General features: G+C 50.8%; 1 long non-coding RNA gene across 1 annotated transcript in view; it reads right to left on the minus strand.

Moving 5' to 3' along the window:
• Positions 1-3,220: 3,220 nt before the first annotated feature.
• LOC115277585 overlaps positions 3,221-16,588 on the minus strand; it is a 91,025-nt gene continuing 77,657 nt past the window's right edge. Inside the window, exon 3 of the long non-coding RNA XR_003902427.1 lies at positions 3,221-3,288. This is a non-coding gene — a long non-coding RNA (uncharacterized LOC115277585). The remainder of the gene's footprint in view (positions 3,289-16,588) is intronic.

A 16,588-nucleotide genomic window follows, 5' to 3' on the forward strand; every position in this document is an offset into this window, starting at 1 on the left:
AAAAAAAAAAAAGCATCTTGCTTTTTTAAGAGATGATTTATCAGGTCAGGACTGTCACAACAGGCACCACAGCTTTGAGAATGTCTGCACTCCACTTTCTCCGTCCAGCCAGAGGCCGTCCTCCACCGACATCACGTTCTTCATCACAGTGACCTTGAGTTAGTTGAACAAATGAAAATGGTCCTTCTAGGAGGGGCGCCTCGGAGGCTGTCCATTGAGCATCCACCGTAGGGTCAGGTCACGATCTCCCAGTTCATGAGTTCAAGGCTTATGTCGGGCTCTGTGCTGACAGCTTGGAGCCTGGAGCTGCTTTGGATTCTCGCGCTCTCTCTCTCTGCCACTCTTCCCCCCCTCCTCTCAAAAGTAAATACACATTTAAAAAAATGTTTGAAAACAGTGCTTTACAACCTGGCCCAACAAGGCGGTCAGGCTATAAATCTTAATGAATTAAGGAGCTCCCTATACTACCCAGGCATTGACTCAGTAAGATTAACTTTCCTTCCCCAAAGACAGATCACTTGCGTTAGTACTGACGGAATTTGCCTTAGGACTCAGGGCCCTCCAGGTGTTAGAAAATACATCCTTAGTTTTAGATCCACATCTGTCTTCTGTTTATAACGGGGTACACCTGATGCCATAGAAAACAGACCAAATTCCTTTTCCACATGAATGTTTTAAGATATTTTTAAGTTAATTTTTTGAATTACAACAAAGCATACATACACAAAAAGGCACGAATCCTAGGTGTACAACTCTGTTGATTTCTACAAAGTGCACACATCAGCATAATCACAACCCAGACCAAGAAACAGACCATTTCCAGCCACACCAGATTTCTCTCCTGCCTCCCTCCCAGTCAATCCCTCCCAAAAAGTAACTCCTGTTGTGATTTCTAGCACCACAAATCCATTAAGCCTCTTTGTTAACTCTATGTAAATGGAATAGAGACATCTTTTTGGTGCCCGGATATTTCTCTCGATATTTTGGCCACGATTCACCCATGGGTGCAAAATACGACTTCACCACTTCATCTCCTGTATAAACATTGCCAAATTTATTCATATTCAACTACTGTTGAACACCAAGGTTGACTCCAATATGGAGCCTTTAAAAATAATGCTGCAAAGAACACTCTTGATCACGTCTTTTGGAGAATGTGTGTATCTCCTGGCGAGCATCAGTCTGGGGCTTCCGCTGCTGGATCACGGTACACGCATGCGTTCAGGTTTTATAGAAACTACCAAACAGTCCTGACAGCGGAGAGTGTCGGGAGTCCCCACAAAACGTGACACCACCGCTCTCCGTGCTGGCCGAGCAGGGGCACGGTGGTGCCCTTCCGGTGTATCAAGACAGCAAAGCTCTTCAAAGTCATAGCTCCCTTCTAGAAGCCAACAGACTGCAGATTCAGAGGTCCCGGTAGAGATGACCTTCCAGGGCAGAAGCCTAGGCATTCCAGCAGCACGTGAAGAGCCTGGGGCTGCAGGTCAGTGGTGCTGGCTCAGGCGGGGAAAACAGAAGGGGGTCTGCCCTCTTGGGAAGGTGCCGTTACACACCCCCAACCTTCCACTGCTAACAGCAAACGTGAGCTCGCATTGCCACGTGTTGTTTTTTAAGAAAAACCAGAAACTGATAGTTTTCTGTAAAATGTCCCCAATTTGTAATGCTGGCAGCTGAAGAGAACCCATCTAAGACCTGACTGGCGGTCACGGACTGCTCAACAGTCTGCATGTGCTCACCTCGCCGTCGGCAGGCCTCAGGAGGCTCCCTTCCTCGAGGGACTCTGAGTTTTCATGAATGGCCGCCCCCCAGCTTTTGAATGGAACGGTCTCGTTTGCAGGCAGGGTGGTCTCCTAATCACAGATTAGAGGCTACTGGTTTTGATTCTCCAAACTTTGCGTCTCCAAACTCCTTTAGCTCAAAGGTTACTCCTTAAAGACGACGGTGAAGCCCTGCTCCTGGCTCACGTGAGCCACAGCCCGGCCCTGCGAGGGTCTGCCTGAATCCTCTGTCGCCAGCAGGCGTACCCACCAACAGATAAAAACGCAATGTGCCGTAGGCTCTTGGGAAGCACGGGCACGGAGCTCGGAGTCCAGGCTGCATGGTCGATGCCATGGCTCCATCGTGTACAAGCCTGGCCGTGTCCGCAGGGACTCAGCTGAAGGCTGGGGTGAGCTAGCAAACCCACCCTGAGGGTCACTTAGCAAAGCGTTTCCCAAACTGAGCGAGCCTCTCTGAGCTTTCCCATAGCGCGCGGGCCTGGCACCTGGACGGAGTGACCCACGTCCTGAGGAAGCTCCCCCTTGTCCTCGGAAGGCCTTCCGCAGCGTGTCCCGGCAGCAGGGGCTGGGCTCCTGGCTCGGCTCATCTACACACGAAAAGTGGGCCGCAGGCTCCGGGCCGTGGGCAGGCCGCCGTCGCCAGAACTTCAAGGGTTGCCTTCTGTTTTCTATTTCTCCAGTTAGAGTGAATATACAATCAGCAAAACAAGTTTTCATTTTATAATAACGACATAAAGGTCCTCTAGTTTAGGAGCAAAATGAACTGAGCACATCCGTGAGTGACGGGTCTCGGAGAGGCTGATGGGGCGGGTCACACTGAAGCCTCGCGGTGAAACCGGGACAAGAGTGCCGACGTGGCACCAGGCCCGGGTCCAGCCTCCGTCACACAGACTACCTCAGTGGCTCCTTGCAGCAAGCCCTTAACTAGGTCACTATTTTTGCCCACATTTTGTAAAAAAATTGTTTTATGTTTTTTAATTTATTGTTGAGAGACAGAGAGAGCGCAAGCAGGGGAGGGTCAGAGAGAGAGGGAGACACAGAATCTGAAACAGGCTCCTGGCTCTGAGTGAGCTGCCAGCACAGAGCCCGACACGGTGCCCGAACCCACGAATCGCGAGATCATGACCTGAGCCGAAGCCAGACGCTTAACCGACTGAGCCCCCCAGGCACCCCGCCCCCATTTTGCACATGGGGAAACTGAGGCATATGGCAATTATATGACAGAGCCAAGGATGTGTGTAAGGAGACTGACAGACAGAGACAGACAGGCTGACGGTTCTGGAAGAACATTGTCACCCACTTATATGTTATTTTGAATTTTAAAAAAATCACCCTGTGGCTACTGCCTTTTGAAACACAGATGAGTCCAGAATAGGTTGTCACTTTTAATCCTTACCTGTCACAGTGATTGGCTCAATGTGTCCCAACACAGAGGCTCAAGAAGGAAGGCCAAGTTCTTGCTCGATTTTATGAATCCTCTGGGAGCAGTTTCCAGAAGAGCTTGGGAGTCCTAGTTTAGCACCAAAAAAATTTCTCCATCACACCCCCAGTTATCTGACAGTAGCTAGACTTTCATTGATGTGGGGCACTCACGGACCGACTGACGTATGCAACAGCTACCCCCTGGCCAGCCCGATACCGGAGCCCCAGCTCAGAAGCGGCTCCAGGCCTGTACTGTAGCCACCAAACTGGCTGTTTTGTTTTAAAATTCAAGTTAGTTTAAATCAAGTAAGATTCTGGTACATAGGGCTTAGTTCCCCTCCTCTTGCATGTGGGCTGGACTCCATGACCTGCTTCCAAAACCTAGAATATGGGAAGAGAAGAAAAATGCCAGTCGTGGAAAAACCTGGCAGATACCATCCTGCCCAAGTGAGCAAGGTCAACACCGTGGTGATTTTTTCCCGGGTTATTTTTTCCCCAGAATCTATAACCCCGCCTAATTATTAGAAAACATCAGACAACCCCAAACTGGGAGATGCACCGTCTGAGATTTGGGCAATCTATTCAGAACTGTCAAGGTTACAACAGACAAGAAGAAAGTGAGAAACTCTGGCAAATCCAGGTCGGCCAATGGACGCAGTGAGGCATCCTGGACGGGACCCTGGGACGGAACCACACCGCCCATCCTACTCTATGCCCAGCTCGAGCCACACGCGTTGTGAGCAGGGGCTGCACATCCGCAAATGCGGAGATCCGTCCTGCGGAATCCATCTGGGCTGACACGAGGCCATGGTTTGCGTCATGGGCGTTGCCCCAGAGGGCTTACTTCCTGCCTCCGTAGCTGACACTCCGGGCGGAACTTAGGACGCACGAATCCCGGTCTGCCGCGGGCAGGTGCAAGACACCGGGCGCAGGCCTGGGAAGAAGGCAGGGGTTCAACGCTGAAGTACAAGGTCAGTGAAGCTCCAAAACAGGCAGGTCAGACTCAGCTTTGGAGGCCCCCCACCCTCTGGCTGGCCGGCAAATTATTTAATCTCACCTACAGAAATGAGCACCACAGCCCACACCCTTGCAGGGAAGACTGAAATAAGCAGCCCGTGTGAAAGATCCTGGCACATATTAGAAAGAAAATACCTAAGAGCTTCTGATCTCCCCACACAGACTTCTCACCCCGGGCTGCCCAGGCCGCGCCTCCCTCTGCGCAAGAAACCCTTTCCCTACCACAGACCCATCAGCCCCAGGGACCCGAGCGAGCATTCTGCTCTCTTCTGAAGGGAGAGACGGGACTGCCTCTCTGACCGCGCGCTGAGGTCACTGGACGGTCTGCATCAGAGCTCAGAACCAAGCCCGGGTCATTTTTAAAAACTGCTCCTTTTGCGCAGGCCGAACTCAGGGTGAAATCCACTGGAAAGCACGCTCGCTCCTGCTCCGTCACTCTCCGGATGGAGCTGTCAGCAAACATGCTGTCTCCGTTTTCCTTCTGCAGGATCTCCACGGCCCCAACACGGACAAATGCAGAGCAGTGCATGTCTTCAGAACCCCTCAATGTGAATAAAAACTCGTACTTTTAACGTTTCTCACTGTGTCGCATGAGGGACATTACTCAGAATGGTGGCATCTGAGGGGATTTGTCCCCCACACAATGTTTTACATGGCCCCTAGATATCTAAGTAGCTGTCAACATTTAAAAATAGGAAATTTTACATAAAAATGAGGATTTACACTTTCTGGTAAAAAGAAAAAAATCAGAAAATTTGGCATCCCCGGGTCTGCATTTCCATACGGTCACAGTTGGCCATAAACATGCATGCTTCACTCTCTGGTCCTAACTGTCCTTCCTCCTTTCCGGGTAAAGAGACGCACATAGGGGACCCTTTTCAGGGCCCAGACCTTCGCCCACGCATTTGAGACCCTTCCTCCTGCTCCCGGCACCCCGCCCCCCGGCGTGAGGCTGGCCGCGCGCCTGCATCCGCACACCGCTGTCCAGCACACCCTCAGGTCACTGCACCCGTCACAGTGTACATGCTGCGGCTCCTGAGCGTCTGAGCTATAATAGGCAAGCATGTTTCTCAAGTGGAAAAATAGATTTTGCAGGGTGCGCACTGATGCAGTGAGCCACGGGCAGTGCGGCCTTGCTGCAGGGCCAGGCGGCCGAGAACCCAGAAAGGTCTGCTTTCCCCCTGGCTCCACGTGCCCCACCGGCCAGGCCCTCAGACCAAGGGCAGTGATGGGGCTTCTCCCTCCGTTTCTGCTTCTAGGTGCTGCAGGGGTGGGGGCTGCCAACGCTGTGCAGACGCAGCACCGAGTGAGGGGAGAGGAAGTGGATGGCAGGGAGCTGGGCAGGCTGAGATGGAGGGTGATAAACTCAGGACGAGTCGACAGCGGGCATTAGCAAACTGGAGCTGCCACGCCAAATCCGGCCTACCGCCTGTTTCTGCGAATGAAGTTCTACTGGGGGGTGCCTGGGTGGCTCAGGCGGTTAAGGGGCCAACTTCGGCTCAGGTCATGATCTCACAGTTTGTGGGTTCGAGCCCTGCATCGGGCTCTGTGCTGACAGCTCAGAGCCTGGAGTCTGCTTCCAGTTCTGTGTCTCCCTCTCTCTGACCTCTCCCTGCTCACGCTCTCTCAAAAATAAATATTAAAAAAAAATTAAAAAACATAGTTTTATTGGAACACAGCCATGCTAATTCACTTATAAAAATCCCTATCTTATAGAGCTTTGGGGAGAATTTATGTATTCTATTATATTCTAGATATATGTAATTTGGATATTATTTCTTTATTTGTCTACATAGCATTGTGTATGTAGAGAAGTAAAGCTGGAAACAAATACAGAGATTTCTAGAAAAAGAGGTCAAAGAAGGTGTCAGATGACATATAAGCAGAGACCTAATGAAGAGTGGGAACAAGCCATGTGCATAGGTCTGGGAAGGTCCTAGAAGGTCCTGGAAGGTCCTGGAAGGCATGCCAGGCAGACGGGGCAAAGGCTGAAGACAGAGACACCGGAACAGAAAGAGCGAAGAACACGGGATTAGGGGCGGGGGAGGGAGGGAGCCCTGGGACCCTGAGCAGGGCAGAGGCCCCCACACGTGCACGTGCTCCCCAAAGCAGGTCTCCAGCCTGAGGCACCCGCTGACCCCTCAACCGACTCCCTCAATTCTCTGACGCTCTTTGAGCCCAACATGAATTTTGATCAGAGTCTCAGCTTAATCCCTTGCCTTAGAAAACACACGTAATCCTGCTGCAGAAGAAGAGACTGGCAGATTGAACCTGAGAAAAGAGGGTGGGGAAAGAAGGGGGCGTCCTGAACGACACCGCTGGAAAGAGCTATGACAGGAACGGCCCCGTACTTACCAAAGAGGACTTCCTCTGCAGGACAAGGGCGCCCTAACACGCACGGCCAGACGCGAGCGCCACGAGGCGCCGCCAGCCCGAGACGCGTGTGTCCACCTGCCCACCCACAGCACCAGAGCACGATCCGATGTGGACGCTCCTTAACGTCAGAGAGGATGAATCTCCTCCGCTGAGACCCCAGGTTTCCAAGGGACTTTTTAAATTGCAGAAGAAAAAACAGCCTTTCGGTGTTAAGTAGGAACAAAACTGATTTGTAAAGATGCTTCACAAAGAGAACGGGAAAACCGTGCTCCGCGTTGCCCTTGACTCCCCGTGAGCCCAGTTTTCCCGCAAGCCCAGTGACTTGGTTTCCGGAACGTGATGCCCGACAAGTTCGCCAGAGCGACAGGCGCCCAGGCCTCCACACACCAGGGCCGCGCGCCCGGCTCTCAGCCCTCGAGGTCTGGGTGACATGAGGAGGACAGGTGGGCGGGCTGCCCGCCTGCAGTCCCTGCGCCCCGTGCTTCTCCTCGTGCGCTCCGCTCAGGGCTCGGGCTGGGAGACTGAGGGCTGCGCTTCCCAGTCGCTGTGGGAGGCACTGGCAGAGCCTCTACTGTCCGGGTTCCTTCCTGCAATGGCCGGAGCTCAGCAGCCCCGAGCCTCCGCAGCTGTGCACCATTCCCCCGGAGGGTCTGGCAGGCAGCACCCCCATCTTCTAGGGGACCAGATGCAGAGACAGCCCCTCCCCCAGGCTCCTCGGTTGCAGTGATGCCCCCCTTTCCTCTGGTCCCAGGGTTGGCGGCTTCGGGCAGCCGCTGATGAGTGGGGTTCCTGGTTCTTCTGGCTTTGCAGCCATGTGACATCGCCTTCCCGACAGGTCTCCGCGCGTGAGCCCTAGCGGTGGCCGCTGGCCCGGCAGCAGCAGCACAGGGAACCGGGCACAGCCCTCCGCCCTGCCCGGAGGGCCCTTGCCTGGACATCAGCCCAAAGGGTCCGGGGAGGATTCCTCCTCCCCTCGCCCCGGTGGCTCTGCAAGCCCTGCCTGGCAGCTGGACCCTTCCGGCCTGTGTCTCCATCCCCACCTGGCACCCTCCCATGCGTCTCTGCATCTCTTCTTACAAGGACACCGGCAGTCAGGTGTCAGGTGGATCCAGGACCCGCCCTCTCCAGCGTGACTTCCTCTTAACTGACTGCATCTGCAAAGACCCTGTTTCCACATCAGGTCATCTCCACAGGCTCCGGTGGACATGGGTTTTGGGGGAGCACCATCCAACCCAGGACACCTGGCCAAGGGACAGCGGGCAGCCGGGCCAGGGGTCCTCCCACCCAACAGGTGTGCCAACGGCACTGCCCACAGGGCGTCGGGTGAACCACACGGACCAAAACGGCACGACAAGTGTTCTGACAAACCAAATTATCCTTGCAGCCGGCCCACGGCAGCAGCCCACGACGACGTGCCTAACCTACAGAGTGGCCGCCTGCTGAATGCATCTCCTGCACTCGAAGCCCTCCGCGGTCCTGGGCCTGGGGTCCTGGAGGCACATGAACCATTCTGAAGGAGACAAGCCACCAGGGACACGGTACAGGACGCCACTGTTGGACTCAGAGACGTTCCGTACGTTCGTCAGTGAAGACATCACTTTTTTTCTTACTTTCTGTAGAAAGTTAGCCAGAGAGCAAACGCACTGAAGTATACATAACAAAGTTTCTTTTGCAAATGACAAATTTCCTTGTAAACAAAATGTAAGTCTAGAAAAGTCGGCTGTGTTTCCTCTGCTTGGTGAAACCATTCTTAACATTAAGTTGAACTTCCTGTCAGTTCTTTCTCTTTTTTAATTATTAATACTCTTTTTTACAAAGCTAAGATCATATTGCATAAGCTGTTTTAAAACTTAAAATATGAGGGGGCGCCTGGGGGGCTCAGTCGGTTAAGCATCCTACTCTTGATCTGAGCCCAAGTCACGATCTCACAGTTCATGGATTTGAGCCCCACACGGGCCCTGCGCTAATAGCACGGAGCCTGCTTCGGATTCTCTGTCTCCCTCTCTCTCTGCCACTTCCTTGTTCACGCTCGGTCTCTCTCTCAAAAGTAAACAAACATTAAAAAAAAAAAACCTTAAAATACGAGGGGGCGCCTGGGTGGCTCAGTTGGATAAACATCCAACCCTTGATTTCAGCTCAGGTCATGATCTCATGATTCATGGGATCGAGCCCTGAACTGGGCTCTGCACTATCAGCCCAGAGCCTGCTTGGGATTCTCTCTCCCTCTCTCTCTGCACCTCCTGCTCATTCATACTCTCTCTCTCTCTCTCAAAATGGATCAGTAAACTAAAAAACGAAATTTAAATCCCAGAAGCAGTCTCCTAGGTCATAAACTATCCTCCTAAAATAAGAGACTTAAATACAGAGAACAAACTGAGGGTGGATGGGGTGGGGGCAGGGGAGAGGGGAAACGGGGGATGGGCACTGAGGAGGCGCTTGTTGGGATGAGCACTGGGACGTAAGGGAGGAACCACAGGACTCCACCCCCGAAGCCAGGAGCACACTGTACGCTGTATGTTAGCCAACCTGACAATAAATTATATTAAATAAAATAAAACCAGTGGGTACAATCCGCAGCCTGCGGCAGGCTCACTGTGTCCTCGGCATACGCGGTGGCTGCAGAGAGGGGACAACAGTCTGGAGCCAAAGGGGCCCTGGGCCTCGGGGTCGAGACTCGGGGCAGTGAGCACACCGGGCCAGGACACTTCGGCCCCTGCGCGTCCGTCTGTCTCAGGAACGAGTGGGAGAAGCGGGCCTGGCCGGGAGGGATTCCCGGGACTGAACTGCATTCGCCGTTGCCCCCGACTGTCTCATTTGTAATTAAAAAGCAAAAGCCCACAAGACGACAAGGTCCTTACCAGCGAAATCTCCTCTCAGACCCCCTAGGCCCCCGTACAATGCGGAGCGCGGTGGAGGCAGCGTGGCCCCGAGTCCACGCGAGTCCCTGCGCTCCCGTGCAGGGGCCACGGCAGACCCATGCCCGTCGCGCCCCGTCCTGCGGCCAGTCCCCACAGAGACGTGCTCTACGTGTGAAGGACGCGCCAGCTTTTCACGACTTAAGGCGAAGGAAAAAAGAAGAGGTAAACTAGAGTACTGACCATGGTATGCTGACTACGTATCGAAGCGATAATACCTAAGTTTGTTAAGTACAAGTATGTTCTTCGCCTGCCTCCCCTTACGTTCTGTGACGCGGCTTCTAGAAAATCTGCAACTGCGTTTGCGGCTCGCACCCGGGGTTCCTGCTTCACTGCCGTCGGGCGGCGCTCCTCGCGACCCTGGCTCGGAGCGCGTCAGGGGGAGCACAAAACGTCGCATCAGTGGGAAGAGCGCGTCACCCGCAGCGCCGTGGAAAGCCTCTGTCTCAGAGCGTAGCTGCACCACCTCTGTGCCAGCCCGCGAGTCACCTCACCACCAGCGTAGGCGGGCTAGGGCGCGGACGTCTCAGTTTTGTTTTGCACAGATGTTAAAAATGCACGGTGCCCTCATCTTCTTCTCTAGCTTATGACATCGTGGGAAAAAACAAAAAGCTGCAGGAATCAGGGTTCATCAGAGAGCACTCAGCTCCATTCTTTAGCACACGGTCTTGGTAGGAAAAAAACAATGAACCCAGCTGTGTGAAGACATAAATAAAACGGCCGAAGCAACACAGCTCTGACAGACACGCTCTCCTCCCGGAACAGAGTCGGGTGGCCTTCCAGGACGCACGGGGCTCGGACACCCGCCACTCCTGGTCTCCTCCTGTCAGCTGTCTGTCCCGGGCTCAGGACTGAGGAAACACGATCATTTTTTCTGGTTCTGCCCTGAGGCAACCTCCTTTTTGGGCAAAACTAAGTTGGCCGTGTCCACAGTAACAGGGGGCTGGCTCCCCACCTGCGGAAGGGCGGCCATGGCGATGCTAATCCACACGTTGCTTCTTTTTATTGTTGTTTGTTTGGTTTTCAACTGGAGCTACCTGCCAATATTTCAAAATCAAAACAACTCATGTAAAAAAAACCTGAGTTTCTGACTTCTAAATTTTTTTAATGCTTATTTATTTTTGAGAGAGAGACAGAGTGCAAGTGGGGGAAGGGCAGAGAGAGAGGGAGACACAGAATCGGAAGCAGCTCCAGGCTCAGAGCTGGCAGCAGAGCCCGACTCGGGGCTCGAACTTGTGAACCGCAAGATCATGACCTGAGCTGAAGTTGGATGCTCAACCAACTGAGCCCCCCGGGCGCCCCGAGCCTCTGACTTCTAAAAATACTGGGAAGGGCTGGCAAGTGTGGTCAGCTCCCTGCACAGCGGCACCTGCTGGGCCCAGCCTGCCGCGGGGGCCCCCAGCCCCCCACCACTGATCAGCAGCCTCACTACGTGTGCAGTTACGTTTCTCATATTATGAGCACATTTCCCATTCACCACCCTTCCGCGGAGCTTGTGAACAGGAAGTGCAGACCAGGGAATCTGTTTCTTGCATCTGCGTACTCCGTTACATGCTTTGAATGAAGATACTTCTGTATTCCTCTCAGACAACAAAATCCAAGATGGTTAGGCTTTTTACATTGAAGATGATAAGCCGTATTTTTAAGCCTGTGTATATTCGTATGTAAAGGATTCACTAAGCGTTGGGATTCTTTAACATTACTCAGTATAGCTGGTTTTCAGGCCAAATAATGGGGGGAAATCTCCTGACTCCAGTTCTGTGGACGGTTTACAAACTCCCACACCTGAGCTCTTGGTATAAACTCCGCTTGTAACACAGAGGCCACAGACAGACTGCTTCCTCAGTGCCCTAGTTTATAACTCTGTTCATGGGCTTAGCACAATGTGAATTGAAGGTCTACATTTCATGCTAACACTGGCTGTAGAAGTGGCCTTCCAGCACTTTCCATTTGGAGGCCTTGGGATATCATGAAACCCAACAGAAGCAATCCTGAGCCGCCAACAAGATGCGGGGGATCCCATGACTCCCGCTGCTCCAGGGAAATGACTCGCCTGGTCTCCCCTCTGGTGTCAGCCCCGCAGCGGGAAGATTCAAGACGCGGCTGCATCGTTGGCTGTTGCCAACTGGCCCTCGGTGACTCTCTCCTGACGCCAGGGGACCTTTGCGAAAAGCACAGTCCCGGAGAACTGCCCAGCCGCTCCCCCGGCCGCAGCGTTTCGGTGGTGATTGTCGTTCTGCTCGGTGAGCACAGACACGAGAAACCCCCACCTGCGCAGCTAAGCAGGAGCTTTCTGCCAGGAAAGGCCCGGTCTCTCCCTCAGATCGCCTTCGCCCTACTGTGGGACTTTATTCTGTGGCCGGTGCTGCCCAGGTCTGCCCGGGATGAGGCTGCGGGCACGCGGGTCCTCTGTGGACAGAGTAAGTGGCTGGTCACCAAGCCACACAATGATAGCAAAGCCATCCAAGTGCTCCTTAGAACAAGTGCAGCTGTAATTTACAACCAGAAGAGAAACAGGACAGGTAAGCATGTCAGTCCCCGTCGGGGACGGACCGTCAGACCTCGCCTGCCGCTTTCCCACAACGCCCTTGAATGCACCGCTTCTCTGAGTCTAACTCCTAAGGACCTCCAACCTGCCCGCCCGGAAAGTTTCCACGTCAAAGATGCTCAAAGAGCAAAGCTACGGTGTTCAGAGGCTTCTCAGGACCAAAACCAAAACCCAGGAATATTTGTATTTGGACAATGGTAAAAAATGATCTCATAGAAACGATGACGATAGGCTGAAAATTTTAAATTTAGGTTAAAATAATCCTGAAAAAGATCTGTGCTATAGTTAATGGTATTGTGTCAATGTCGACTTTTGGTAAGCGTGCCGTGGTTATGAATGACGTGTGTAACCATTGGGACAAGCTGGGTGTGCGAGTCTACGCTTACTCCAAAATCAGTCTTTAAAAATTAAACTAGAAAACACTAGACAGAACATGGGTTGTTCTCTGCCAACCACCCCGACTTAGCAAGTACACATGGTTCTCCTACTGCCCCTGAGGTAAGACAGTAAGTTCTGTGGAAGATTCTAGAAGATGTGAGAGAGAGGCAGCCTGTGTCCTCAAGGAGCTTCTGGTCTACGTGGAAAACAGAGTCCACAGATACAGGTAATACTTTAAATTACAAGGAACGTAAGGACATGACAAGGCCGCACACGAGTAATTATGAGATGGAGAGTGGAGGCAGCATGTTCCATTGAAAGAAAGCATGAGCACACGCTAAAAATGACGGCTTGCTGTCCCGGGACCGCCCAGGCGCGGTGTTTACGGGCTGTTCACTTCTGACCTTTACTTTGCCTGACACACAAGACCACTGAGTCCGCGTTTATGAAGTGAGTGACTGGATATGAATGAATGAAGAGGCAACTTGGTCCTACATCTTCAAGGTCTGCACGGAACTGATTGCACAGGAATTACAGAAAGGGGCGAGCTGAGCGGCAGCTCCCGGGAGGAACTCAAGCCACACCTGGGAAATGGAGTCTCTGCCAGTGTGCCTGCCTGGTCACATGTGCAGAGCTGAGGGGGAGCACGTGGGGAGCAGGGCAGAGAGGAGCTTGAACACCAGGAAGAACATTTACAGAACTATGCCAGCTCCCCAGAGCCTCAGAAAATGTTCCCATGGTTTAATTCATAGGAAATACTTCTCACTTCATCTCTGTGTTCACGTGTACATGTCCACAGGCACTCAAACGTTGCAGGAATAAGAAATGTTAATTTAAAAAATTAACAATTTTTGCTTAGCTTGCTATTTTAAAAAGTACTGGAATGTAAATAATGATAATTCTGTCCTTTCTTACCAGTTCTTATAATTCTTGTTTTTCTTCTTGTATTGCTTTGGCAAGCGTTGCTAGCGCAAGAGTGCGTTGTGAGGCTGATGGGTCATCACCATCCAATTCTTAGACGTGCATATTCTTGGGGCACCTGGGTGACTCAGTCAGTTAAACAACTGACTTTGGCTCAGGTCATGATCTCACAGTGTTGAGTTCAACCCCCACATCAGGCTCTGCACAGTGCAGGGCCTCCTTGGGATGGGTTCTCTCTCTCTCTCACTCTCACTCTCTCTCTCTCCCTTTTTATCTCCTTCTCCCTCTCTCTCTCTCTGCCCCTCCCCTACTTGTTCTCTCTTCCTCTCTGAAAATAAATAAATTTAAAAAATAAGTATGTATTCTTGACAAAAGGAAATCCATACATATAGGAAGGAGAGACAGAAACTGGAGAAAACAGGGCAGGGACTCAATCCGTAAGCACCCAATGGGTCTCTCCAGAGTCACAAGGCAGAGCATGTTCAAGTGAGATTTCCCCGTAAAGTCAATTCTTTTCCACAAAGGGATGTTCCAGTTACCTAGAGCATTGTAGTCAAACATTAGCCCCTCAGAATAACAAACAGCCTAGCAGTTTCACTTAACATTAGAATTAAGTATGAATTACAAGCTTAAAAGAAAAGGTTCCAACGGAAAGAAGTGCATCAAGCAATTTCAGATCCCACATTAACTACATGAATCATTAAACTGCTATTACAGTAGGTTCCAAGGCATGGCTTAAACTGAGTGATGGGCTGCTGGTGCTATTAATTGCTTCAATGCCTATAAGACGTATTCACTAGCCTGGTGCTAAGGCAGAGCAGTAAAGCAAAAATCAATAAGAGACCTTCTGATAAACGAATGAGTAACAACTGGCCTGTGTGCTTTAGTGGAAAACTCATGACGCCCACATTCTCTAGAATAATTTTGGTTAGTTGGGGATGGGGGTGGGGGGTGGGCAGTCTACAAAGGCTCCGTTAAAAAAAAAAAAGAAGAAAACAATGTTTTTCTTTGATGTAGCAATTACATAAACAGAGCTACCTCTGACACACATTATCTCTTCTTTCCAAAAGTAACTTGATAAGTAAATAACTTCAGGAACTAAAATTAGCATATTAATATATTTTTCAAGACAACCACACAACCTCAATAAGTTAGGACAAGATTTGTGTCTGAAATGTAAGGGGTAATAATAATGTCAATGAAGATAATAACTACAACAATAATGAGCGTGTTCTTTCCCAAAATAGTACTCTGCTAAACTATGACAGCTTTAAAGCTGTTGGTGAGCTGATAAGGAACTGGGCATCATTAATCCTGACACTAAGAATTAATAGAGCAAGGTCATATTTTCATATCAGAACAACTTGTTGACTCTATCACTATAAAATCAGTAGGCAAATCAGTAATTAAAAAGGATCATATTAGGGGCGCCTGGGTGGCTCAGTCAGTTAAGCATCTGACTTCGGCTCAGGTCATGACCTCGCAGTCTGTGAGACTGAGCCCCGCGTTGGGCTCTGCACCCACACCTCAGAGAGCCTGGAGCCTGCTTTGAATTCTGTGTCTCCCTCTCTGTCCGCCCCTCCCCTGCTCTCGCTCTCTAAAATAAATATTTTTTTTTAAATGAGTGTTAGTTTTGAGTGTGCAATTGTGTCCCCAGCACGACGGAGCTTTGTGTGCTGTCCAAGGTGCTGATCCAACTCCCACCGAGGCCACCCCATTCCAGGACACGAGTTGCCTCAGAGTAAACACTACGGATCATCCCGGATTCATACGAACACAGAGGAAAAATAGTGGACAACGTATATTTGGCCAACTGCACACCAAAGAGGCTCTTAATAAGGTATAAGTAACATCAGTATAATAATTAACACTGACTGAATGCCTCTGCGCACCAGCTGCTGTGTCGAACACTCCACCTACATTTTTTCTTTAACGTTTACAACAATCTTATAAAATAGGTAATATTATTATCCCAATTTCCATATACGGAACTTGAGTACTAGGGGGTCAAATAACTTGGCCAAGGTCAGGGAGCTACCAAGTGGTAATTTTAACACCTCAACTAAAATCTCTCCCTCCCCAAACTCTACGCTGGGACGGAGAAGCTGAGAGGAAACAGGCAAACCCGCTGGGCTGGTGGTGCATCTAAGGATACTGACAATACCTGGGTGGGGGGGGTTAAGGACGTCAGAGTCACAGAAAGAGTCTCAGGAAGGAAACACCAATCATCATGTAGGCGTCCAGCGCTCACTGTGGCCAGCTGTGTTCTGAGTATAACCAGGTGACAGGTAATCCACTGGTTCGGGGCACCAGAGAGTTGACCCCAAACAGGGAAATATATCTAAGGATAAAGAACAGGGACTCTGGGAGAAGACACAGTGGTCCCGGCCTCACAGCCCCGGTCACACTCCCAGCCGGGCTTTCCGGAGTCGGTGGGCTTAGTCCTCTCAATTCTCACACACCTCACAGGCTTTTCTGGGGCCCCGATGACCTAATGCAGATCAAACCCTTGCTACTGTGCCCAGCCACATACCAAGTACCCAGAAAACTGCTACAAGTGATTACCATTCTATCCCATCATTCCGGTATCATTAGTGATTCTCTTGAGGTTAAAAAAAAAAAGTAGAAAAGGAATATAAACTAGATGTGAAATCTCATGTTTGTGGATGAGGTTTGTGGGAAATGTATATAATGTAGTGTCTTCCTAACATGCCAACATTAACATCGCTGTCATTCTCCAGTGACAGTTATCCAGGCTCAAGAATGAAACTAGGGGCACCTGGGTGGCTCAGTTGGTTAAATGTCTGACTCCTGGTTTCAGGTTAGGTCATGATCTCATGATTCATGAGTTCGAGCCCTATGTTGGTCTCTGCACTGACAGAGGCGAGCCTGCTTGGAATTCTCTTTCCCTCTCTCTCTCTCACACATATATATATATAACACATGCAAAAAAATTAATAAACATTTTTAAATAATAAAACTAAAAATGAGAGAAATTGTTAGGGAAGGCACCATTGGACAGAATTCTTAAATATTTATTTTCTTCCTTTAGCAAGTATTTAAATGCACTTGTCCTGTGCTCCTCTGAACATTTTATAAACACTGATTTGTTCAAGGATCACAGGACTATGAAGCAGGTGCCGTGTTACCTCCATTTATGGAGAGGACATGAGGCAGGATGGATCAAGGGCTTGCCTGCGTCCACACCAGGACTTGAACACGGGCGGCCTGGC

Source organism: Suricata suricatta, chromosome 14 (genome assembly GCF_006229205.1).
Source record: "Suricata suricatta isolate VVHF042 chromosome 14, meerkat_22Aug2017_6uvM2_HiC, whole genome shotgun sequence".
In the NCBI taxonomy this organism is placed as follows: Eukaryota; Metazoa; Chordata; class Mammalia; order Carnivora; family Herpestidae; genus Suricata; species Suricata suricatta.